At 48.1% G+C, this 24,626-nt stretch overlaps 1 protein-coding gene across 1 annotated transcript in view; it reads right to left on the bottom strand.

Annotated features, from left to right (window-relative positions):
* LOC129713915 (suppressor of cytokine signaling 1-like) overlaps window positions 1–24,047 on the bottom strand; it is a 33,149-nt gene extending 9,102 nt beyond the window's left edge. The window contains exon 1 of the mRNA XM_055663293.1: window positions 23,773–24,047. The gene's annotated coding sequence lies outside the window, so the exon portion shown is untranslated. The remainder of the gene's footprint in view (window positions 1–23,772) is intronic.
* Window positions 24,048–24,626: the final 579 nt, after the last annotated feature.

The following is a 24,626-nucleotide window of genomic DNA, read 5'->3' as shown; positions in this document are numbered from 1 at the left end:
GGTACTTACTCGAGTTCACAGCTGCTTGTGCAAGTTTGCAGAGCGCAAATTATCTGCCACCTGATATTGTACATAACATTTAAAATTACTTAAATGACTGTAAAGCACTTTCGAGTTATCAGAAATCATCAAAGCCATGATATGTTCATAGGTTATAGGAGCAGAATTAGGCCATTCGGCCCATCATGTCATTCTAACTTTCCCTCTCAACCTCAACCCTATTTTCCTGCCTTCTCCCCATAACCCGTTACACCTGACACCCGTACCAACCAAAAATCTATCTATCTCTGCCTTATGCCTTATCCACTGACCTGGCCTCCATACACTTCTGTGGCAATGAATTCCACAGATTCACCACCCTCTGATTAAATAAATTCCTCCTCATATCCTTTCCTTTTATTCGGAGGCTGTGCCCTCTAGTCCTGGACTCTCCCACTAGTGGAAACATCCTCTCCACATCAACTCTATCCAAGCCTTTCACTATCCAGGTTAAGCTTCAATGAGGTGCCCCTTCATCCTTTGTCAATGGCTTGTCCCACTGTACGAGGTAATTCAAGAGTTCTCCCCTGATTCGAGCTTGTGTAATATACGCAGCGGCTCATACGAGTAAAAAGTGACCATTTTTTTCATCACAAGTATTTTTTTTACTTGTGGACATTTTTCACAGTGTTGAAAAAACATCACGAGTTTACCGGATTTCCCGAGCACCTACCGTTACTCTTACGAGCCGCCACGTGACATCCACAAACTCCTGCGTACCCGCTACGCAAATTACACGAGCTCGAATCGGGGGAGAACTCGGGAGAACTCTTGAATTACTTCATACAGTGGGACAGGCCCTTTAAGGTTCAAAGAATATTTTATTGACACACACACCAATTAATGAAACAGTGACACTCGATTTCACTGTACCTTATATAAGTACAAATTAAAACACATGTGTCAGAATAATTCCGACTCTAAGCATTGTCAGTCCATTTCCCCCCACAGATGCTGCCTAACCCAATGAGTTCTTCCCGCGCTTTGCTTTCTGCAGAGAGATATATATATAAAAGTCTATTTCTTTTAAAAGAGTTCCTCTTGAAACCACATCCTACTCCATTGTAAGGCCGGCATTTCTCACACTAACTATTTCTTTTTGACCAATTTGAACACACGTTTGCAAGTCAGCACGGACAGACGGGGACAATATTGGCCCTGTACTCATGCAACTGAGACTTGTTTGTACAGTACAAGTTTGTACACTTAAATGTCAGTGCGGAGGAGTGTCAAGAGTATTTTATTGTCACATGTCCCAGATAGAACAATGAAATTCTTCCTTGCAGCAGCACAACAGAATAGGTTCATGTGCAGCACAAGTAATCCAATTAACTGCAAATATTCAAGTCCCAGATGGGAAGTTTAGTTCAGAGATACAGCGCGGAAACAGGCCCTTCAGCGATCATTAACATCATCCAACACACACTGGGGACAATTTACAATTCTGCCAAGCCATTTAACCTCCAAACCTGTACGTCTTTGGAGCGTGGGAAGAAACCGGTGATCTCAGAGAGAAAACCCGCGCAGGTCACGGGGAGAAGGTATAGAAACATAGAAAATAGGTCATTCGGCCCTTCGAGCCTGCACCGCCATTCAATATGATCATGGCTGATCATCCAACTCAGTATCCCATCCCTGCCTTCTCTCCATACCCCCTGATCCCTTTAGCCACAAGGGCCACATCTAACTCCCTCTTAAATATAGCCAACAAACTGTGGCCTCAACTACCTTCTGTGGCAGAGAATTCCACAGATTCACCACTCTCTGTGTGAAAAATGTATTTCTCATCTCGGTCCCAAAAGATTTTCCCCTTATCCTTAAACTGTGTGACCCCTTGTTCTGGACTTCCCCAACATCGGGAACAATCTTCCTGCACCTAGCCTGTCCAACCCCTTAAGAATTTTGTAAGTGTCTATACGATCCTTGTGTAAACTCTGTACAGACAAAGATTCAAGGGTTTGTTTATTGTCACGTGTACCAGTTAAGGTACAGTGAAACTCAAATTACCATGCAGCCATACAAGACACACAACCGCGTAAAAGTTAACGTAAAGGCGTTCTTCGCCTCTTCATTCTCCGTGGTCGGGGCAGTTGAACCATCCGCAGTTGGGGCGATCAAAACTCCCGCGGCTTAGAGCTCCCGAAGTCGGCCTCTAACCAGGGGGCCGCCAGCTCCACGATGTTATAGTTCGCAGGGTCCGAGGTCGATCCCCGACAGGGACCACCAGCTCCACGATGTTAAGTCCTGCAGGCACCCGCAGTTGGAGCTTTCCGAGGTCGGGCTCCAGCAAGAGGCCGCCAACTCCTCGATGTTAGGCCGCAGTGCGGACAGAGATACGATACGGAAAAAAAATCACATCTCCGTCGAGGTAAAACGCTTCCCCCAACCCCACCCCACCCATCCCACCCCCCACATTAAAAAACACTAAAGACATACATTTAACACATATTATAAAACAACAAAGAAGGAAGTGGCAGACAGGCTGTTGGCAAGGTGACAATTGCGGACAAGATCGCACTCGAATCTCTGGCGCTGTGAGGCAGCAAATCTACCGCTGCGCCACCACACTCATCCACTGCAGTTTTCCTCTATAGATTTCATTCAGAATTTTTTCCTGATGACACATTAAACTGTGGCCTCTTCTTGGTTGAGTGTAAAAACGTCTGGAACTTTTCAAAGGCTTCCCATCCCTCTTAACTAATTCAACAAGATACGAAATACGTTGGATTCACTGGGGGTTGGTCTTGGAGGGGAAGATGCTCCTCAAACTGTAGGGCATCCTGGACAACACAGCTCACCCCCTCCATGACACACATACTGGTCAACCTGAGGAGCACCTTCAGCAACAGTGTTTAAGAAGGAACTGCAGATGCTGGAAAACCAAAGATAGACAAAAGTGCTGGAGAAACTCAGCGGGTGCGGCAGCATCTATGGAGCGAAGGAAATAGGCAACGTTTCAGGCAACATATCTCTATCAATCTATCTATCTCTCTTAAAAATATCCATTGACTTGGCCTCCACAGCTTTCTGTGGCAAAGAATTCCACAGATTCGCCACCCTCTGACTAAAGAAATTCCTCCTCATCTTCCTAAAGGAACGTCCTTTAATTCTGAGTCTGTGACCTCTGGTCCTAGACTCTCCCACTAGTGGAAACATCCTCTCCACATCCACTCTATCCAGGCTAATAACTGTATTGAACTCCAGAAACATAACACAGATCATGGGTTTCGAGTTTGCTTATCTCGAGCGGAAGTATTTAAAGCTACATTCACACAACACATGCTCACAGTGGAAGGCAATTCTCCGAGGAAGTGTCTGAGCTACAGTTGGAATCTGATCCGTGGCCAAGCTCTCTTTCAACTCAGAAGACAGATCCAAAACAGCTGGAGTATGTGTAGGAAGGAACTGCAGGTGCTGGTTTAAACTGGAGATAGGTACAAAATGCTGGAGTAACTCAGCGGGACAGGCAGCACCTCTGGAGAGAAGGAATGGGTGACGTTTCGGGTCGAGACCTCTATTCTTCAGTCACTCCTTTATATCTACAAAGCCCTCAACGGGTTTGCCCCCACCTACATTAAAAGTCTGCTCACCACCACACCACCTCCAGGTATCTCAGATCAGCCGACTTGGGGTTGCTGAACATCCCACAGTCTAGGCATCAATTTGAATCTCTTCATTGTCATTGCACATGGTACAACGAAATTTAAAAAGTCAATCCCATGATGCGATTCACAAGAGCAATTTTAAATATATAAGAATAATAATAATAATAACTTTATTTATAAAGCGCTTTTAGACAACATCAGTTACCACAAAGTGCTGTACATGGGAAGTTAACAGGAAGTTATTACAAACTACTAAAACCATTAAGACGACAGGACTATAAAAACAGTAAAAATTTAAAAGACATTAAAAGCACTAAAAACAGGAACAATGTCTCAGCCAGTGTCGAAAGCCAGTGAATAAAAGTGAGTTTTTAGGGAGGATTTAAAGATGGTCAGTGAAGGGGCCTGTCTGATCTGCAGCGGCAAGGTGTTCCAGAGTGCCGGGGCAGCAACAGAAAAGGCTCTATCCCCTCTGAGCTTGGTACCTCAAGGTCAAAGAAAAGGTAAAAATATATACACATTTAAAAAAAATTACAGATAAATAACAATAGCAGCTGAGGTCGAACCATTCAGTTGAATGCGAGTGTTATTTCTTGTTTTGCATTGTTGAGTTCACGTATGGCTATGGGGTAGAAGCTGTCTCTGAGTCTGTTGGTGCGAGTTTTGAAAGACCTGTACCGTCTGCCAGAGGGCAGCAGGTGGAACAGGTTGTGTCCAGGGTGGGAGGGGTCCTTCAGGATGTTGGCTGCCCTGCCAAGGCAGCGAGAGCTGAAGATGTCCTTCAGGGAGGGCAGTGGGCAGCCAGTGATTTTTTGTGCGGTGTTGATGACCCTGGAATGGATTGCCTCTGCACGTTAAACAGGCCCCTTCTCTAGCTGTTTTTAAATCACTCCTGAAGACATATCTATTCTCCATGGCCTTTGTAGACCAGTGAGGTGTTGAATTGTTTATTAACTTTATTTGCTTGGTTTTGCTGCGTTGTTCGTACTCGTGTTTTATGTTTTTTAATTTATTGTTTGGATTTTTGTATGTAATTTATGCGCCTCGTGTTAGTTGTATGTTCTGTTGTTCTGCCTGTTTTATGATGTCTTGCTTGTTTTATTTTTTCTGTACAGCACTTTGGTCAGCTTTGGTTGTTTTTAAGGTGCTTAACAAATAAAGTTATTATTATTATTATTATTGAAGGGCTCTCCTGTCCGCTGCAGAGCTGCTGGCATACCGTGTGGTTATACAGTACGCCAGCACAGTCTCGATGGAGCAGCGGTAGAAGGACACAAGCATAAGCTCAGGGGTGACCGTGCCTTTGCGGTTGCAGCTCCTAGACTGGAACAGCAGCATCCCCCTTCCCATCAGAACTGCCCCCTCCATCGACTCCTTTAAGTCGAGACTAAAAACTCATCTCTACTCCCAAGTGGAGTTGAGGGGGAAGAGTTAGATCAGCCATGATTGAATGGGAGAGTAGACTTGATGGGCCGAATGGCCTAATTCTGCTCCTATCACTTATGAACGTGAACTTAGAAGGGGTTTGACCCGAAACGTCACCTATTCGCTTTCTCCAGAGATGCTGCCTGCTCCGCTGAGTTACTGTGTCTATCTATTTTGTGTCCAACTTTGGTGTAAACCAGCATCTGCAGTTCCTCTCAGCACAGCATGTATGAGGATCTTCTATTAAAGATCCTCCTGTGTCGGATCAGCGAGAAAACTTACTGACAGCGCTAATTGGAGCTTTGGCCACTGATGCGCGCATCCCAGACAAATGTAATCATTTAAAAAATATCCGAGAATAGAAAAGACTTTAGATAAATGATAGATTATCTTTTGAAAGTCTCGAGAGCTCTCATTATTATACAGTTGAAGTACTTCAAGTGTTAACCTTGTTTTAATTCAAGAAAGTTTCTGTCAGTTCCCTCCCACAAACAGCAATGTGTGAGGGTTTCATTGATTGTGATATAAATATTAATGAAGGCAAGCAGTGGTAACTAACTACCCTGCCGGCTTTTAATGCCATCAAAGAACAAGCAAAAGCTCAGTTTTTATTCAACGGCAGTATCTCTAGAAATCTTCAGCGGTCACTCGAAACGATGACTGTCCTCCCATGGAGGACGCCTGTGCGTGACTTTGTTTAACGTGGGGAGACTGGTGCACAGACAGCCACCACATGGTCCTTGACAGATCTGGGTCAGGATCCAGTGGCATGGAGTCCAAGACAACTGGAGACCCTTTTCCTGCTGCAGCCTTCATCCGCCTTCCCAGCCGTTGTGATGCTCCACTAAGGTCAGCCATCGTCCTCCGCCTGTTCCAACATTGAGGTCTCGGTTGGATTGGCTCTTTGTCAGGGACCTCTACCTTGACCGTACCGCCATGGGTGGCCCTACCATGAGCACAGCTCCAGCTCCTGCCTTCTCCCCATAATGACACTCCTACTAATCAAGAATCTATCCATCTCTGCCTTAAAAATATCCATTGATGGCCTCAACAGCCGTCTGTGGCAATGAGTTGGTGTTTGGGTTTCCTCCCACGCTCCAAAGACTTACAGGTTTGTAGTTTCATTGGCTTTGGTAAAAAAACTTGTAAATTGTCCCTAGTGTATAGGATAGTGTTAGTGTATGAGGTGAGAGCTGGGCAGCACATAGTCGGTGGGCCGAAGGGCCTGTTTCCGTGCTGTATCTCTAAACTAAACTAAGCAATCAGCTGTTCTCAGATATGAAGATAGGACATCAACCTGGAGCGTTAACTGTCCGCTCCACAGATACGTCCGAACGCAGAGACAGCTGCATCCACGACCACAAGAAGTCGCATCAAATTGTGGACGCAGCCCAGACCGTCGCACAAACCGACCTCCCTTCCACTCTGACGCTGTCATCGCTGTAAAGGGCCGGTCCCACCAGCATGCGACCTGCATGCGGCGAGCGCGACCAAACCAGAAGCGGGGGCCGCGCGGAGGTCGAGTGAGTGACGTGAAGTTCGAGCGAAGTCCGCGGGAAGTTCGCACGTGACGTACGGCGTCGAGACGCTGCGCACGCCCGTCGAGGCGGCTGCGGGCCGGCAGGCCGTTGCCGCGCGGAATTTTTGAACACGGTCAGTTTTTCGGAGACCCGCGAGATGTCGGGACCACAACTCCGGCGATCGAAGTGGGACCGGCCCCGCGAGGCCGTACGGCTCAAGCGACCACGTTAGGTCGCGCTTGCCGCATGGAGTCGCATGCTGGTGGGACAGGCCCTTAATCAGCCAGTGAAATGAATCCATTAATGGATAGCAGCTGTTTGCTTGCACTTAATCAACCCCATTGATCTCAAAGGAAGAAAGCACGAGGTGCTGCCAACAAGCTCAGAACAACAGAACAAAACTATGCGTTTTATAGGGAAAAAAGTGAAACTATTCTTAAGTTTCAGATTAAAGATACTGCTGGCCAGAACAATACAGTACGTCATGCAAACACAAAAGATGCCGGCACTCTGAAAGGAAGCTAAATAAGCTGGAAACATTTAGCATTTGCAGAGAGCAAAGCACTAGTGAATGCTTCAGGTCAATGCTTGCAGTAGGGTTAGAGGATGGCATCTTTCCCCAAAGGAAATTAATATTCTATCCGGGCCAAACGGTTTAAAAATAGTGATGAAGAAAATAACGGCATTGAAAGATGACAAAGACCCTTGGACCAGATATTTATATCAATTTTAAAAGAAAGTACAAAAATAAAAACACTGCAGATAGTCTAACTATAATTTTACAAAAGTCCTCTTGATTCAGAAGCCATTTCTTTAGATTGAAATTGAACCAAAAGGCTGCAGATGATGCGATTTTAAACGGAAAGCTGACAGTGTTGGGAAAACTCAGCAGGTTGAGAATCGTCTGAAGTGATTTAAGGAGCAATGCCAGTGGTTTAAGTCAATGACACTTCATCAGAACTGTTTGATGACGGGACATTGACCTGAGACTTTAACTTGTAGAGTTGCAGGTTAATTGGCCTCTGTAAATTGTCCATATAGTGGACAATAGAAACATAGACAATAGGTGCAGGAGTAGGCCATTCGGCCCTTCGAGCCTGCACCGCCATTCAATATGATCATGGCTGATCATCCAACTCAGTATCCTGCACCTGCCTTCTCTCCATACCCCCTGGTCCCTTTAGCCACAAGTGCCACATCTACCTGTAACTCCCTCTTAAATAGGCTATAATAGGTTAGAACAAGCGCATGGGCTGATTGTTTGTACAGCACGGACTCGGTGGGCCGAAGGGCCTGCTTCCACGTTGTATCTCCACAACTCAAATAAATGTTTCTCTCTCCGCAGATGCTGGCTGACCCGCTGAGTGTTTCATGAAGTTACTGTTTACTTTCAGGGTGGAGCTTTCTTTGACTTGTTTTGCTTTTCAGTAAATGAAAGGGGAGAACGGAGGAATTGTAGTGAGCTGTGGTTGTCAGGAAATGACGAGAGGCTATAATTAAATAAAGGGGCATTGAAAACCCTTGACAAGTTCCAGCTGATCTGAACGTGAGTGTGGATTTTACAGCATGGTTAGGAGACGGCTCTATTCTCTGGGGCTCAGCGGTAGAGTTGCTGCCTCACAGCGCCAGAGACCCAGGTTTGATCCTGACCTCGGGCGCTTTCTGCCTGCGCAGAGTTTGCACGTTCTGCCTGTGACCTACGTGTGTTTCCTCCGGGAGCTCCAGTTTCCTCCCACATTCCAAAGGCGTGCAGGTTTGTCGGTTAATTGACGTTAGAATAAACTGTAAATTGTCCCTAGTGTGTAGGATAGTGCTTGTGTAGGTGGTGATCGCTGGTCGGCACGGACTCGGTGGGCTGAGGGGCTTGTTTCCACGTTGTACCTCCGAATGTAGGGGTAGGGGTAGAAGATTGAGGGGGGATCTTATAGAAACTTACAAAATTCTTAAGGGGTTGGACAGGCTAGATGCAGGAAGATTGTTCCCGATGTTGGGGAAGCCCAGAACAAGGGGTCACAGCTTAAGGATAAGGGGGAAATCCTTTAAAACCGAGATGAGAAGAACTTTTTTTACACAGAGAGTGGTGAATCTGTGGATTTCTCTGCCACAGAAGGTAATTAAGGCCACAGTTCGTTGGCTATATTTAAGAGGGAGTTAGATGTGGCCCTCGTGGCTAAAGGGTATGGAGAGAAGACAAGGATGGGATACTGAGTTGGATGATCAGCCATGATCATATTGAATGGCGGTGCAGGCTCGAAGGGCCGAATGGCCTGCTCCTGCACCTATTGTCTATGTTTTTATGTAAAGATCAGAACTTGAAATATCACCGATCCTTGTTCTCTGGTACGCTGCCTGACCCGCTGAGTTATTCCAGCATTTTGTGTCTCTCCTTGGTAAATTGTCCCTAGTGTGTAGGATAGAGGCAGTGTACGGGTGATCAGTGGGCGGCGTAGACTCGGTGGGCCGAAGGGCCTGTTTCCACGCTGTACTCATAAACTAAACTAAACTAAACTCTCCACATCTGAATCCTTGGCATTCTGGCATTCCTTTGCAAGGCCACGGGCAGAACACAAAGTATTTTAAACTATGTCAAAGCTCGGACAGTTTAGTGGGACCTGCTATCCTGACTCCCATATGGTGTTTGATTTGTTTGGGCGGGGAGGGGAGACATGTGATTATAGCGCTGTGTGTCAGCAAGAGATAAAATATTACCTAAGGTTGTCAGAGTTGGAGGACTTGTTGTTTACCAGTACGTTACATAAGCACTGCGTAGTCGACTTACAGACATGCATAGAAATAGTCTAGAACAGCACAGTGGTGCAGCAGTAGAGTTGCTGCCTCGCGGTGCCAGAGGCCCGGGTTTGATCCTGACTGCGGGTTCTGCCTGTGTGGAGTTTGCACGTTCTCCCCGTGACCACGTGGGTTGTACCTCCCACTCTCCACAGGTTCGTGGGCTAATTGTCTTGGTATAATTGTAAATTATCCCGAGAGTTTGTAGGATAGTTTTAGTGTGCGGGGATGGGACTCAGTGGGCCGAAGGGCCTGTTTCTGCGCTGTATCTCTAACCCAACACTGTGAAAAAGGAGAAGGACCATCTCCAGCAACAGGTGTTACAAAGCACCTGGATAGAACAGTCCACACTCAATCAATCAATTTTTATATATATACTAGACCAAGTGCAGACCCGTTGGGTCTGCTCCCCCAACGCAGCCGTTCCCTACCCGTAGCCCCCATGGGAGACGTGGTCCTCCAACTCAAGCCGTTCAGGACTCAGCAGTGCGGCTGTTTTTAAATGGCGTCTTTGAGGCAAGAGGCAGGCGCCAGCAGCCGTTATGGTCGCTGGCCAGCTGGAGGCGACAAAATGAGTGGGGGGGGGGAGAAGGATTTTATTTAAAATGTGTACATAAACACAACGGAATTTAATGAGGAGTGGATACTTGGAATGAAAAGTGAAATCTCTAACGAAATGGAAAAAAATCTGGGCGTTTCTGGGTCTGGTGTTGGCGTAGCAACGAATCAAAGGCTGGCACCCACAGGCTGGCAACCACAAGACAGGCAGAAACACACACACACACACACACACACACACAGAGTTTTAAATATAGATAGATGGATAGATAGCACATTTAAAATCAACTCACGTTGAACCAAAGTGCTGTACACAGAAGAATCTGGGTTGCCATACAGACATACAAATAAAAAGAAAAACACAACACACTGTAAATTTAACATGAACGGCCCCCCCCCCACAACAGAATCAATGTTTCCCACTGTGAGGAAAGGCAGTAAAAGTTCAGTCCTTGTCCTCTATGTTCGTGGCCTATTTGAGGCCTCCACAGTCGCCGCAGCGAAGGCCCGATGTTTCAGGCCCTCTCGCCAGTTGATGGTACTCCAGCGTCGGAAGAACACTCTCAGCGGCTTGGAGTTTCCAAATCGGCCGCTTCCCACCGGAGACCGCGAGCGGCTCCCGAAGTCCACAGGCCGAGCTGGGCGGAGATTCGCACTGGTGACCTCGGCGAAAGATCCCGGGCCTCCACGATGTTGGAGTCAGCGCCGCCCGCGGCTGGAATGCCCGCGGCCACAGCTCCACGATGTTGGAGTCAGCGGTCTCAGCACTCCGGAGTTACCACACGGCGATCCTGAGTAAGGCATCGCCCGCTCCGCGATGGTACTTCAGCGCTGCACCGCCGCCAAAGCTGAAGCTCTGGCAGGAAAGGCCGCGCCAATCCAGTTGGTAGGCCGCCAATAGATTCTATTTAGGTCATTGCGTACAGTTTTGGTCTCCTAATCTGAGGAAAGACATTGTTGCCATAGAGGGAGTACAGAGAAGGTTCACCAGACTGATTCCTGGGATGGCAGGACTTTCATATGAGGAAAGACTGGATAGACTCGGCTTGTACTCGCTAGAATTTAGAAGATTGAGGGGGGATCTTATAGAAGCTTACAAAATTCTTAAGGGGTTGGACAGGCTAGATGAAGGAAGATTATTCCCGATGTTGGGGAAATCCTTAAACTAGGGGTCACAGTTTAAGGATAAGGGGGAAGTCTTTTAGGACCAAGATGAGAAAATCATTATTCACACAGAGAGTGGTGAATCTGTGGAATTCTCTGCCACAGAAGGTAGTTGAGGCCACAGTTCATTGGCTATATTTAGGGGGGAGTTAGATGTGGCCCTTGTGGCTGAAGGGATCAGGGGGTATGGAGAGAAGGCAGGGATGGGATACTGAGTTGGATGATCAGCCATGATCATATTGAATGGCGGTGCAGGCTCGAAGGGCCGAATGGCCTACTCCTGCACCTATTGTCTATGTTTCTATGTCATTTGACTATTTTGAATGTCACACAATCTTGAAAACCGATGCCACTATCTCTCTCGCAAATTTCACATGGTTAATTCATCTTGGGATTCACACCTCCAGCCAGTTCTGAGCCAAACTCACCGTGGATGTCCTCACCAACGGATAGGGTTTCTTTGTGTTTTAATCCTTGTGACTCCATACAACACCTCAGACAGATCACCTTTCAGTCTTCTGTCCAAGGCATTTTTGTGCAACCTTATATCATGATTTCTGCAGGAAGCAACACGCTGGTGTAAACTGAAGATAGACACAAAATGCTGGAGTAACTCAGCGGGTCAGGCTGCTCACCTCTGGGGAGAAGCATCGGGTGACGTTTCAGATCTCGACCCGAAACATTTTCTCCCAGGGAGTTGTGAATCTGTGGAATTCCCTGCCACTGAAGGCAGTGGAGGCCAATTCACTGGATGTATTCAAGAGAGAGTTGGATAGAGCTCTTAGGGCTAATGGGATCAAGGGATATGGGGAGACAGCAGGAACGGGGTACTGATTCTGGATGATCAGCCATGATCATATTGAATGGTGGTGCTGGCTCAAAGGGCCAAATGACCTACTCCTGCACTTACTGTCTATGTTTCTATGAAACGTCACCTGTTCCTTTTCTCCGGAGATGTTACATCATGTTTTCATCCGTAAAGGTCCTGTAATGCTTCAGGTGGGGACCTTTCCATAATGATCATTCCGTGACCAATTCTGTGTCAGGCTAAAGGGTGACATCCCACCAATCATTCCCCAATCATATCTCCCCCCCCCCCCCAAATTCAAGAACAAAATAGCCTGCTCACACTCACAACCAGAATCGTGAAATGACACAAATGTGCAGCGGTAGAGTTGCTGCCTCACAGCACCAGAGACCCGGGTTCGATCCTGACTACGGGTGCTGTCTGTACGGAGTTGGCACGTTCTGCCAGTGACCTGCGTGGGTTTTCTCCGGGTGCTCCGGTTTCCTCCCACGCTCCAAAGACGTACTGGTTTGTAGGCAAATTGGCTTTGGTAAAATTGTAAATTGCCCCTAGTGTGTGTGTGTGTGTTTGTGTTTGTGTGTGTTTGTGTGTGTGTGTGTGTGTGTGTGTGTGTGTGTGTGTGTGTGTGTGTGTGTGTGTGTGTGTGTGTGTGTGTGTGTGTGTGTGTGTGTGTGTGTGTGTGTGTGTGTGTGTGTGTGTGTGAGATCGTGTTAGTGTGAGGGGGTCGCTGGTCGGCGCGGACTTGTTGGGCCAGTGGTCCGAAATCCACGCTGTTTCTCTAAACTAAATAATCACCAGACGGACCACATGTGCCCAAATTTTGCATTCCCCCTCTCCAGAGATGTTGCCTGTCCCGCTGAGTTGCTCCAGCATTTTGTTTCGACATATGCCCAAATTATGCAATCGGCAGAGACTGAAGAACCGACACAAATTGTGTGGTATGTGAAGACATTAACAATTGCAGTGTTGTGGCAAAAATCCAGATCTCAGCTCTGAGTCACAAGAAATATTCAAATCCTATTCATGGACTCCTGCACATATTGTGGCAAGTTTTCTCTGAGTACCATTTGTTCCTGTAAAGTTATCGTGGAAACAAAGTTTGCTTGCATGCAACAAAAGACACAAAGTGTCTTGCAGTCTGCTCTCAGTTCGAAGAAGTGTCCCGACCCGATACGTTAAACCCCTGTCCCACGGTACGAGTTCATTCCAAGAGCTCTCGCTCCAGAGTTTTGCCCTGATTCGAACTCGGAGATTTACGGTAATGGCCGCTCGTAGGTACTCGGGGCTCTCGTGGACATTTTTCAACTTGTTGAAAGATCTTCATGAGTCTTTTCCGTGCTTACCTGCCATTAGCGAGTCTTCCCCAGTACCTGCCGTTAGCGTTATGATCCGCTAAGAGACGTCCCCAAGCTCCGATGTACCCACTACATTCATTCTCCGTGCCTACCATGTGTTTGAATTATTTTGAACTCGGGAGAGCTCTTGGAATGAACTCGTACCATGGGACAGGTCTATTATTTATCCTTTTTCTCCACACAATCAAGTCTGCTGTGATCTGTCGATTTTATCCCTCGACATGTCGAACACATGACGCCTGTATTTAGTCTTCAGTCTGAAGAAGGGTTTTGGCCCGAAACGTTGCCTATTTCCTTCGCTCCATAGATGCTGCTGCACCCGCTGAGTTTCTCCAGCACTTATGTCTATATTGTGAATATCAGTCCGAAGAAGGGTTCTGACCTGAAACGTTACTTATCCATGTTCTCCAGAGATGCTGCTTGGCCCATTGAGTTACTCCAGCACTTTGTGTTTTTTTGTGCACACAAGTGCATCTGCAGTTCCCTGTTTCTACATTCTTCCAGGTTGGCTTGCACCATAGGCATTGCAGTTGATATCTTTAAGGCAACTGCTCAAAGGTTCTTTGTGGAACAATAATGTAGGGTGCTCTGTCCTGTGCATGGCTGCCCAGCCAGCAGCTGTCTGTCTTTTCATCTTTTTATTTTTTATTTTAGTTAGTTAAGTGTTTTGTTGTGGAGGTCTAGACTTTTGTATGTGGGGGGAGGAGGAAGGGGGAAACTACCTTTCAGAGTCTCTGGTCGGAGAGGCAGCTTTTCTCCGGACTGCAGCTTCGACCCGTCCTCGCGGCCTACCAGCGTTTCCTGTCGGGGACCGCCCCAGAACCTTGGCTTCGGCGGCGGCACAGCGCTGGAGCGCTATCGTGGAGCGGAGCGGGCGATGCCTTGTCCGGGTCGCCGCGCTGGAGTTCCGGTGAGCTGAAGACCGCCGAGATAAACATCACGGAGCTGCGGGACTGTGGAGCGGCCAGCTGTGGGCGGCGGCGCTGAACTTTACACCGGGAGCCTGGGATCTCTAGATGAGATCGCCAGTTGTGGAGCTCCAACCGGCGCGGCCTTGTCGGCTTCGGAAGCCGCGGCCTCCAGTGCGGAAGTGGCCGTTCCAGGGTCCCCCAAGCCGCTGAGAGGACTCTCCCGACACCGGAGCAACATCACCCGGCGAGAACGGCCTGGAACATCGGGCCTCCGTAGAGGCAACTGTGGAGGCCTCAATGGGCCCGACTATGGGTGAACTGGGGTTGGAGACTGGACATTGTGCCTTCCCTCATAATGGAAACCATTGTGTGGGGATGTTCTTTATGTTTAAAACTCTTATTAAAGTTATGTCTGTATTCCTTCTTTATGTGCTGCAAAATGGCAAGAAGCATTTCACTTCACTGCACCTAGGTGTATGTGAATGTGACCACTAAAATACCTTTGATAATTTGAAGACAACGCATGTGATGTTAGTTGCTAAGTAGTAAACTTACATTCATTACGTGATTCGCGTTAATTGATAATGAACCGAGATTAGATGCGAGTTCGAAATTACTGACTCCAAGTATTTAAATCACTTTTTAACATGTTTTTCAGAGGAAGAGAAAACAGTGAGAGGGTTATTTGTGTGAGAACACATGACAGGATATTTCAATTTCACAGATCTATTATACAATATTATATATTTTATATAATATCGGTTTTAATTCTATTCGCACAACTCTCTTGCCCCTTGAAGATGCTTTCAGAAGTTGTTTTTTTTCTTACATACCAGTGACAGCCCCTAATTGTTCTTTCACCAGCGGTAGAGTCGCTGCCTCATAGCAACAGAGACCCGGGTTCGATCCTAACTACGGGTGCTGTCTGTACGGAGTTTGCACGTTCTCCCCGTGACCTGCGTGGGTTTCCTCCGGGTGCTCCGGTTTCCTCCCGCACTCCCAAAGACGTGCGGGCTTGTAGGTTGTAGGAGGGAACTGCAGATGCCGATCTAAGCCGAGGATAGACACAAAATGCTGGAGTAACTCAGCGGGACAGGCGGCATCTCCGGGATCTTCGGTTTCCTCCCACACTCCAAAGAAAGTCTGAAGAAGGGTTTCGGCCCGAAACGTTGCCTATCTCCTTCGCTCCATAGATGCTGCTGCACCAGCTGAGTTTCTCCAGCATTTTTGTCTACCTCCAAAGACATACAGGTATTGGCTTGGTAAATGTAAAAATTGTCCCTAGTGGGTGTAGGGTGGTGTTAAGGGGGAAATCTTTTAGGACCAAGATGAGAAAAACATTCTTCACACAGAGAGTGGTGAATCTGTGGAATTCTCTGCCACAGAAGGTTGTTGAGGCCAGTTCATTGGCTATATTTAAGAGGGAGTTAGATGTGGCCCTTGTGGCAAAAGGGATCAGGGGGTATGGAGAGAATGCAGGTGCAAGATACTGAGTTGGATGATCAGCCATGATCATATTGAATGGCGGTGCAGGCTCGAAGGGCTGAATGGCCTACTCCTGCACCTATTTTCTATGTTTCTATGCTAGTGCATGGGGATCGCTGGATTGCATGGACCCGTTGGGCCGAAGGGCCTATTTCTGCACTGTATCTCTAAACTCTAAAGTTAACTCTAAATAAGTGTAGTAACTCAGAAGGTCAGCCAGCAACTCTGGGCGACATTGGAAAGGTGCCATTTCGGGTCAAGACCCTTCTACAGACAGCATCAGTTTCATGCACGCCTCCTCTGACATTATGATATGCAAGTTGTGTAATCATAAAGTCCTACAGTATAGAAACAGGCCCTTCAGCCCACCATGCCTATGCTGCTTGTTCCATCTACCTACTCTAAACCCATTTGCTCGCATTAGGTCGATGGCCTTCTTAACTTTGATGATTCATGTGTTGATCAGGATGCTGTGAGTGTATCTGCCTTTGTTGCCTCGTCATGCAGCTCATTTCAAACAGAACCACCCCCTCCATGCTCTCTGCTGTTCAGACACATCTTTCCCATAGTGCAGCAGCCAGCACTGCATGCAACACACCATCTTCACCAATGTTGCGATGTGGCATGTTGAGGAAAGAACTCAAGATGCTGGTTCACACAGAAGAGAGACACAAAAAACCTCAGCGGGACAGGCAGCATCTCTGGAGAGAAGGAATGGGTGACGTCTCGAGTCGAGACCCTTCTTCACACTGCGAATCAGGGGAGCGGGGAGACTAGAGATAAGGAAGGGTAAGGTGTGAAAACGACAGATCACACACCTTACCCAACCACATTTCTATAGTCAGAGGAAGGGTCTCAACCTGAGTCATCACCCATTCCTTCTCTCCGGAGATGCTGCCTGCCCCGCTGAGTTACTCCAGCATTTTGTAACATGACATCCCTGCCCATACATTCTATGCCACAACTGATGGAAGACAAGCATCCCAATACATTGTTTACAGTATTCACCTGTGCTAACACTTTTAGGGATTTAAGAGGGAGTTAGATGTGGCCCTTGTGGCCAAGGGGATCAGGGGGTATGGAGAGAAGGCAGGTACGGGATACTGAGTTGGATGATCAGCCATGATCACATTGAATGGCGGTGCTGGCTCGAAGGGCCGAATGGCCTACTCCTGCACCTATTGTCTATGATTTGGTGGCTGTTGTGTTGCTGCCATACAGCGCTTGCGGCGCCAGGGTCCCAGGTTCAATCCTGACTACGGGTGCTGTCTGTACGGAGTTTGCACGTTCTCCCCGTGACCCGCGAGGGTTGTGCCCGAGATCTTCGGTTTCCTCCCACACTCCAAAGGTGCGCAGGTTTGTGGGTTCATTGGCTTGGTGTTTGTGTAAATTGGCGTGTGTGTGTGTGTGTGTGTGTGTGTGTGTGTGTGTGTGTGTGTGTGTGTGTGTGTGTGTGTGTGTGTGTGTGTGTGTGTGTGTGTGTGTGTGTGTGTGTGTGTGTGTGTGTGTGTGTGTGTGTGTGTGTGTAGGGTAGAGTTAATGTGCAGGGATCGCTGGTCAACAAGGACTCGGTGGGCTGAAGGGCCTGTTTCCGTGCTGTATCTCTAAACTAAACAACTCCTAGTCGGTCTGCTCAACCTCCCTCAAGCTGCCTGCAAACACTGTGTAGCTCACTACACATCTGTTTTCAACTGAATTCTTATCAAATTTCAAGAATCTATGAAGCAGATTCCAGGAACTTCAGCAGGTTCCTAGTTGACTGATGGAGGGGAACCTGCATATTTAGTTTTGCTGTGTTCAGTTCAATTTTACCATAAACAGATTACCAGCACATTGACATATTCTGTTGTAAGAAATCTGCTGCATGTAAGAATTGCATTGTTCTATCTGGGACAATTGGCACTAAAACACTCTTGATGCCTCTTAGACTCTTGGATGTCTCCGAGGTTTGGTCCCTGATCTGCCCTGGGAAAAGAGGAATTCCAGAACATTTCTCCAGCCCGTGAACCTCATTTATAAGTTCGTAATTGACAGGAACAGAATCAGGCCATTCGGCCCATCAAGTCTACTCTGCCATTCAATCATGGCTGACCTATCTCTCCCTCCTAACTCCATTCTCCTGCCTTCTCCCCATAACCCCTGACACCCGTACTAATCAAGAATCCATCTATCTTTGCCTTAAAAATATCCATTGACTTGGCCTCCACAGCCTTCTCTGGCAAAGAATTCCACAGAATCACCACCCTCTGACTAAAGAAATTCCTCCTCATCTTCTTCCTAAAGGAACGTCCTTTAATTCTGAGGCTGTCGAAGCAGGAAACATGTTCCCGATGTTGGGGGGAGTTCAGAACCAGGGGCCACACACAGTTTAAGAATAAGGAGTAAGCCATTTAGAACGGAGACGAGGAAACACTTTTTCTCACAGAGAGTGGTGAGTCTGTGGAATTCTCTGCCTCAGAGGGCGGTGGGGGCAGGTTCTCTGGATGCTTTCAAGAGAGAGCTCTTAAAGATAGCGGAGTCAGGGGATATGGGGAGAAGGCAGGGACGGGGTACTGATTGGGGATGATCAGCCATGATCACATTGAATGGCGGTGCTGGCTCGAAGGGCCGAATGGCCTACTCCTGCACATATTGTCTATTGTCTGTTGTCTGTAACCTCTGGTCCTAGACACTCCCACTCCCATTCCGTCATCTTAACTATTCGGCACGTTATGTCTATATCGTCGATCTTCGGTGCAAACCAGCATCTGTGGTTCGTTCCTACACTTACAGTTCGGGGAATGTTCGCAGAACAAAAGGAGTCTCTGGGCCTGTCGATGAGATACCAAGCAGCGTTATGCAAGATCACTCCAGCTCACTCCACTCCCAGAACTTCCGCCCCCTGCGAGCCTCTTCCTTCCACATACTGACCCAGCTTCCTTTTGATCGCCACCACTGAATCTACAACCACCATTGCACCATTCCAGACCCCGGCGAATGGCCCTTGCATCTAGAAGCTACGCACGCAGTGACCAGAACAACCACAAAGCCATGTTATATGTGATCAGGGTCGGAGATTAGTACAATTTTATCTGGCGCTAAAACTAATTCACGGTATTCCCTTTTATAATGTATTTGTACACTGTGGACGGCTCGATTGTAATCATGTATTGTCTTTCCGCTAACTGGTTAGCACGCAACAAAAAGATTTTCACTGTACCTCGGTACACGTGACCATAAACTCAACTCAAACTGTTATAAACATCTTGAAGCATAAAACTACACCTAAGAAGGATCCAAACGCCACCTCTCCATGTTCTCCAGGGTTGCTGCCCGACCTGCTGAGTTACTCCAGCATTTTATATCTTTCATTGGTAAACCAGATTCTGCCAGAACCAGAACCAGTTCCTTGTTTTTTCACACAGAGAGTGGTGAATCTGTGGAACTCTCTGCCACAGAGGGTAGTTGAGGCCACACAGTTCATTGGCTATATTTAAGAGGGAGTTAGATGTGGCCCTTGTGGCTAAAGGGATCAGGGGCTATGGAGAGACGGCAGGTACAGGATACTGAGTTGGATGATCAGCCATGATCATATTGAATGGCGGTGCAGGCTCGAAGGGCCTAATGGCCTACTCCCCTGCACCTATTATCTATGTTTCTATGTTTCTACACTCCACTTAAGGCCATTTTTAGTTTAGTTTACAGATTCAATAGACAATAGACAATAGGTGCAGGAGTAGGCCATTCGGCCCTTCGAGCCAGCACCGCCATTCAATGTGATCATGGCTGATCATCCCCAATCAGTACCCCGTTCCTGCCTTCTCCCCGTATCCCCTGACTCCGCTATTTTTAAGAGCCCTATCTAGCTCTCTCTTGAAAGCTAGATAACTGCGGAAACAGCCCCTACGGCCCACCGTGACCGCACCAACCAGCGATCCCCGCACATTAACACTATCCTACACACACTGGGGACTATTTACACCTACCAAGCCAATTTACCTACACACCTGTACGTCTTTAGAGTGTGGGAGATAACCGAAGATCTTGGCGAAAACCCACGCGGTCACGGGGAGAACGTGCAAACTCCGTATGGGCAGCACCCGTAGTTGGGATGGAACCCGGGACTCTAGCGCTGCAAGCGCTGTAAGGCAGCAACTCTACCGCTGCACCACCGTGCCACATTATATTTTGCTGTGAGCATTGGTGAAAAACTGTTGGAATTCCGATTAAATCTTTTCCCCTTCACCTTGAACCTGTGTCCTCTGATCCTTGATTCCGGTGATTCCCATCCTGGGGCCACCGTGGCAAACTTCAGGGGGGGCACAGAAAAATGTTGGGATTTAGGGGGCCACATGTTCAATGAAGGGGGCCACAGACCTACCACCCCGTTGCCTCCTAAATTTCAGTTTAATAAATTTAAATCTATGTAGTTGAAATATCTTTGATGAAAATAGGTGCAGGAGTAGGCCATTCGGCCCTTCGATATGATCATGGCTGATCATCCAATTCAGTATCCTGTACCAGCCTTCTCTCCATACCCCCTGATCCCTTTAGCCACAAGGGCCACATCTAACTCCCTCTTAAATATAGCCAATGAACTGTGGCCTCAACTATCGTCTGTGGCAGAGAATTCCACAGATTCACCACTCTCTGTGTGAAAAATGTTTTCCTCATCTCGGTCCTAAAAGATTTCCCCCTTATCCTTAAACTGTGTGACCCCTTGTTCTGGACTTCCCCAACATCGGGAACAATCTTCCTGCATCTAGCCTGTCCGACCCCTTAAGAATGTTGTAGGTTTCTATAAGATCCCCCCTCAATCTTCTAAATTCCTACTATATTATAATATTGAAGTACTTTTTTTCCACTAATAATGTCAGGGGGAGGTGGGGCCTAGAAAAATTACAAGATCCCAAGGGGGGCCATGAGCTTAAAGAAGGTGGGTATCACTGCTCGATTCAATATACAATAGGTGCAGGAGTAGGCCATTCTACTGTGTACCTACTCTGAACAAGATTCACCTACTCTGGACAGGAGACTCTGTGCATCTACCCGAGCCATTCCTCTCATTCTTGGTCCCTCTCACACAGGTTGGCACTGATCCGCTCCGACCCACCGCCTCTAACCCCGGCATCCATGGGAAATGGAGTCGTCTCCACTGACTGCACCCTGCGGATACCAGCACTGCCCTGCAGCCGACCGATCACCCGACCCATGGTGTGTAGGAGGTAGGAACGAGCGGACTGCAGGTGCTGGTTTTCACCGAAGATAGACACAAAAACGCAGCAGTAACTCAGCGAGACAGGCAACATATACTGAAGATAGACGCAAAAATGCTGGAGTAACTCAATGGGTCAGGCAGCATCTACTGAATATAGATCAAAAATGCTGGAGTAACTCAGCGGGTCAGGCAACATATACTGAAGATAGACACAAAAATGCTGGAGTAACTCAGCGGGTCAGGCAGCATCTACTGAAGATAGACGCAAAAATGCTGGAGTAACTCAACGGACCAGGCAACATATACTGAATATAGACACAACATGCTGGAGTAACTCAATGGGTCAGGCAGCATCTACTGAAGATAGACACAAAAATGCTGGAGTAACTCAGCGAGACAGGCAACATATACTGAAGATAGTCACAAAATGCTGGAGTAACTCAGCGGGTCAGGCAACATATACTGAAGATAGACACAAAAATGCTGGAGTAACTCAGCGGGTCAGGCAACATACACTGCAGATAGGCACAAAATGTCGAGTAACTCAATTGGTCAGGCAGCATCTACTGAATATAGACACAAAATGCTGGAGTAACTCAGCGGGTCAGGCAACATATACTGAAGATAGACACAAAAATGCTGGAGTAACTCAGTGGGTCAGGCAGCATCTACTGAATATAGACACAAAATGCTGGAGTAACTCAGCGAGACAGGCAGCATCTACTGAATATAGTCACAACATGCTGGAGTAACTCAGCGAGACAGGCAACATCTACTGAATATAGTCACAAAAATGCTGGAGTAACTCAGCGGGTCAGGCAGCATATACTGAAGATAGTCACAAAAATGCTGGAGTAACTAAATGGGTCAGGCAGCATCTACTGAATATAGATACAACATGCTGGTGTAACTCAGTGGGTCAGGCAGCATCTACTGAACATAGACACAACATGCTGGTGTAACTCAGCGGGTCAGGCAGCATCTACTGAATATAGACACAACATGCTGGAGTAACTCAGCGGGTCAGGCAACATCTACTGAATATAGACACAAAATTCTGGAGTAACTCAGCGGGTCAGGCAGCATCTACTGAACATAGACACAGAATGCTGGAGTAACTCAGTGGGTCAGGCAATATACACCGAATATAGACGCAGAATGCTGGAGTAATTCAGTTTACTGGCGGCCCCGGGCACCGCGGGTTTAGACAATACTTGGGGGAAGTAAATGCCGCCTGGCCCGCTGAGTTACTCCAGCATTTTGTGTCCCACTTCGGTACGTCCGGCCTGGGCCGCTCGCTATAAGCCCAGATGGTTCCCATTCCACGCCAGTCCCGCTCTAGTGTAAGTGACGGCTCCTCCCGATGTAGATGCGTCCCAGAACTAACTGTCCCCGGGGATGAATATCCCCGTCTCCGTGCAGTTGTACGTACATTGTGCAGGAAGGAACAGCAGGCGCCGGTTTAAACCGAAGACAAGACACAAGATGCTGGAGTAACTCAGCGGGACAGGCAGCATCTCTGCAGAGAAGGAATAATGGGTTGAGTCGGGACAGCTTCTCCACAGAGTTGTTTTAAGAAGGAACTGCAGATGCTGGAAAATCGAAGGTAGACAAAAATGCTGGAGAAACTCAGCGGGTGCAGCAGCATCTATGGAGCGAAGGAAATAGCTTCTCCACAAATGCTGCCTGACCCGCTGAGTTACTCCAGCATTTTGTGTCTCAGCATCTGACTGCACAAAGTATCTTCCCTCTCACACAAAGTATATTTCAGTCTGAAGAAAGGTCTCGACCCGAAACATCATCCATTCCTTCTCTCCAGAGATGCTGCCTGTCCCGCTGAGTTACTCCAGCTTTGTGTGTCTATCTTCAGTATATGTTGCCTGTCCCGCTGAGTTACTCCAGCATTTTGTGTCCCACTTTAGAGGTTCGCCTTCCGTGTTTCAGAGACCGGGGGATGCGGTTGGCTCCTTCATCAACCCTTGATGCAGATTTCTCTTTGAAATTTTATCTTGAAAAATACCTCTTTCTTTGAGATAGAAAAAAACTACAAACATTTAATTCCGTCTGAAGAAGGGTTTCATCGAAAATAGGCGCAGGAGGAGGCCATTCGGCCCTTCGAGCCAGCACCGGCCCTATTTCCTTCGCTCCATAGATGCTGCCTCACCCGCTGAGTCTCTCCAGCATTTTTGTCTACCTTCCATTTTCCGGCATCTGCAGTTCCTTCTTAAGACAACAAACACTTCGAGTTGTGCAGGGAAGGAACTGCAGATGCTGCTTTACACTGAAGATAAGACACAAAATGCTGGAGTAACTCGGCGGGACGGGCAGCATCTCTGGAGAGAAGGAATGGATGATGTTTCGGGTCGAGACCCTTCTTCAGACTGAGAGTCGGGGGAGAGGGAGATAGAGAGATAAGAAAGTGTAAGGTGTGAAAACGAGAAAACGCAATGTGGATCAAGGAAATTGTGGAATAGATCTTTAGAAACATAGAAACATAGAAATTAGGTGCAGGAGTAGGCCATTCGGCCCTTCGAGCCTGCACCGCCATTCAATATGATCATGGCTGATCATCCAACTCAGTATCCCGTACCTGCCTTCTCTCCATACCCCCTGATCCCCTTGGCCACAAGGGCCACATCTAACCCCCTCTTAAATATAGCCAATGAACTGGCCTCAACTACCCTCTGTGGCAGAGAGTTCCAGAGATTCCCCACTCTCTGTGTGAAAAAAGTTCTCCTCATCTCGGTTCTAAAGGATTTCCCCCTTATCCTTAAGCTGTGACCCCTTGTCCTGGACTTGCTGGCGAGAAGAATGTAGAGGCAAACATTTAAATTCAGATCGGTTTGAAGGCATTTGAAGGTTTTTTTTTTTGGGGGGGGGGGGGCTGTTTTCTTCAACAACAAAAAAAGTTGACTTACCCAGGTCATAGGATCGTCTCGTTTATATTTTCTGTCTTGTAGTAAAGGCAAGGATGAAACAAAAGGGTGGGTCGTTCGGATGATGGGGAGTTTGCACACAGAAGCAGAGAGGCAAGCGGGCTGGGCACGGAGGCACTGCGCGTTGTGGTAGCAGCATTTCCCCCCGTGTGTGTGTGTGTATGTCCCACCCTACCCACTGCTGTGGCCCGGGCTGCTTGCTGCTTGCTCCTCGCTCCCTCGCTCGCTGGCCGGCTTGGCAACTTTTGGTGAGTGGTTTGAAGCACCGCCCTCCTCCTCTCTCTCTCTCTCTCTCTCTCTCTCTCCTCTCTCCCCTCCCCCCTGTCCTCTCCCTCCCCCCTTCCTCTCTCCCCCCCCCTCCTCTCCCCCCCCCTCTCTCCTCCCCCCCTCTCCCCCCTCTCCACTCTCCCCCAACCCCCCCCCCTCTCCCCCCCCCCCCTCTCCCCCCCTCCCTAAGCCTCTCACCTCTCCCCTCCCCGCTTTCTCTCCCCCTCCTCTTTCTCTCCTATCCTCTCTCCCCTCCCCTCTCTCTCTCTCTCTCTCTCTCCCCCCTCCCCCTCTATTTCCCCTCCTCTCTCCCCCCCCCTCTCTCTCTCCCCCTTCTCTCCTCTCTCCCCCCCCTCTCCCTCCCCCCCCCCCTCACTCTCACTCCCTCCCTCTCCCTCCCTCCCCCCCCCCTCGCTCTCCCCTCCTCTCCCTCTCACCCCCTCTGCTGCTCTCCCTCTTTCTCTCCCCCCTCTCTTTCCCCTCTCTCTCTCTCTCCCCTCCCCCTCTTTTTCTCTCTACCCCCCTCCTCTCTCTCTCTCCCCCACTTCTCTCCTCCCTCCTCCCCCCCC

This window comes from Leucoraja erinacea, chromosome 37 (assembly GCF_028641065.1).
Source record: "Leucoraja erinacea ecotype New England chromosome 37, Leri_hhj_1, whole genome shotgun sequence".
NCBI lineage: Eukaryota > Metazoa > Chordata > Chondrichthyes > Rajiformes > Rajidae > Leucoraja > Leucoraja erinaceus.
The sequence above is the reverse complement of the archived record's forward strand: the minus strand, read 5'-3'. Positions and strand labels throughout refer to the sequence as shown.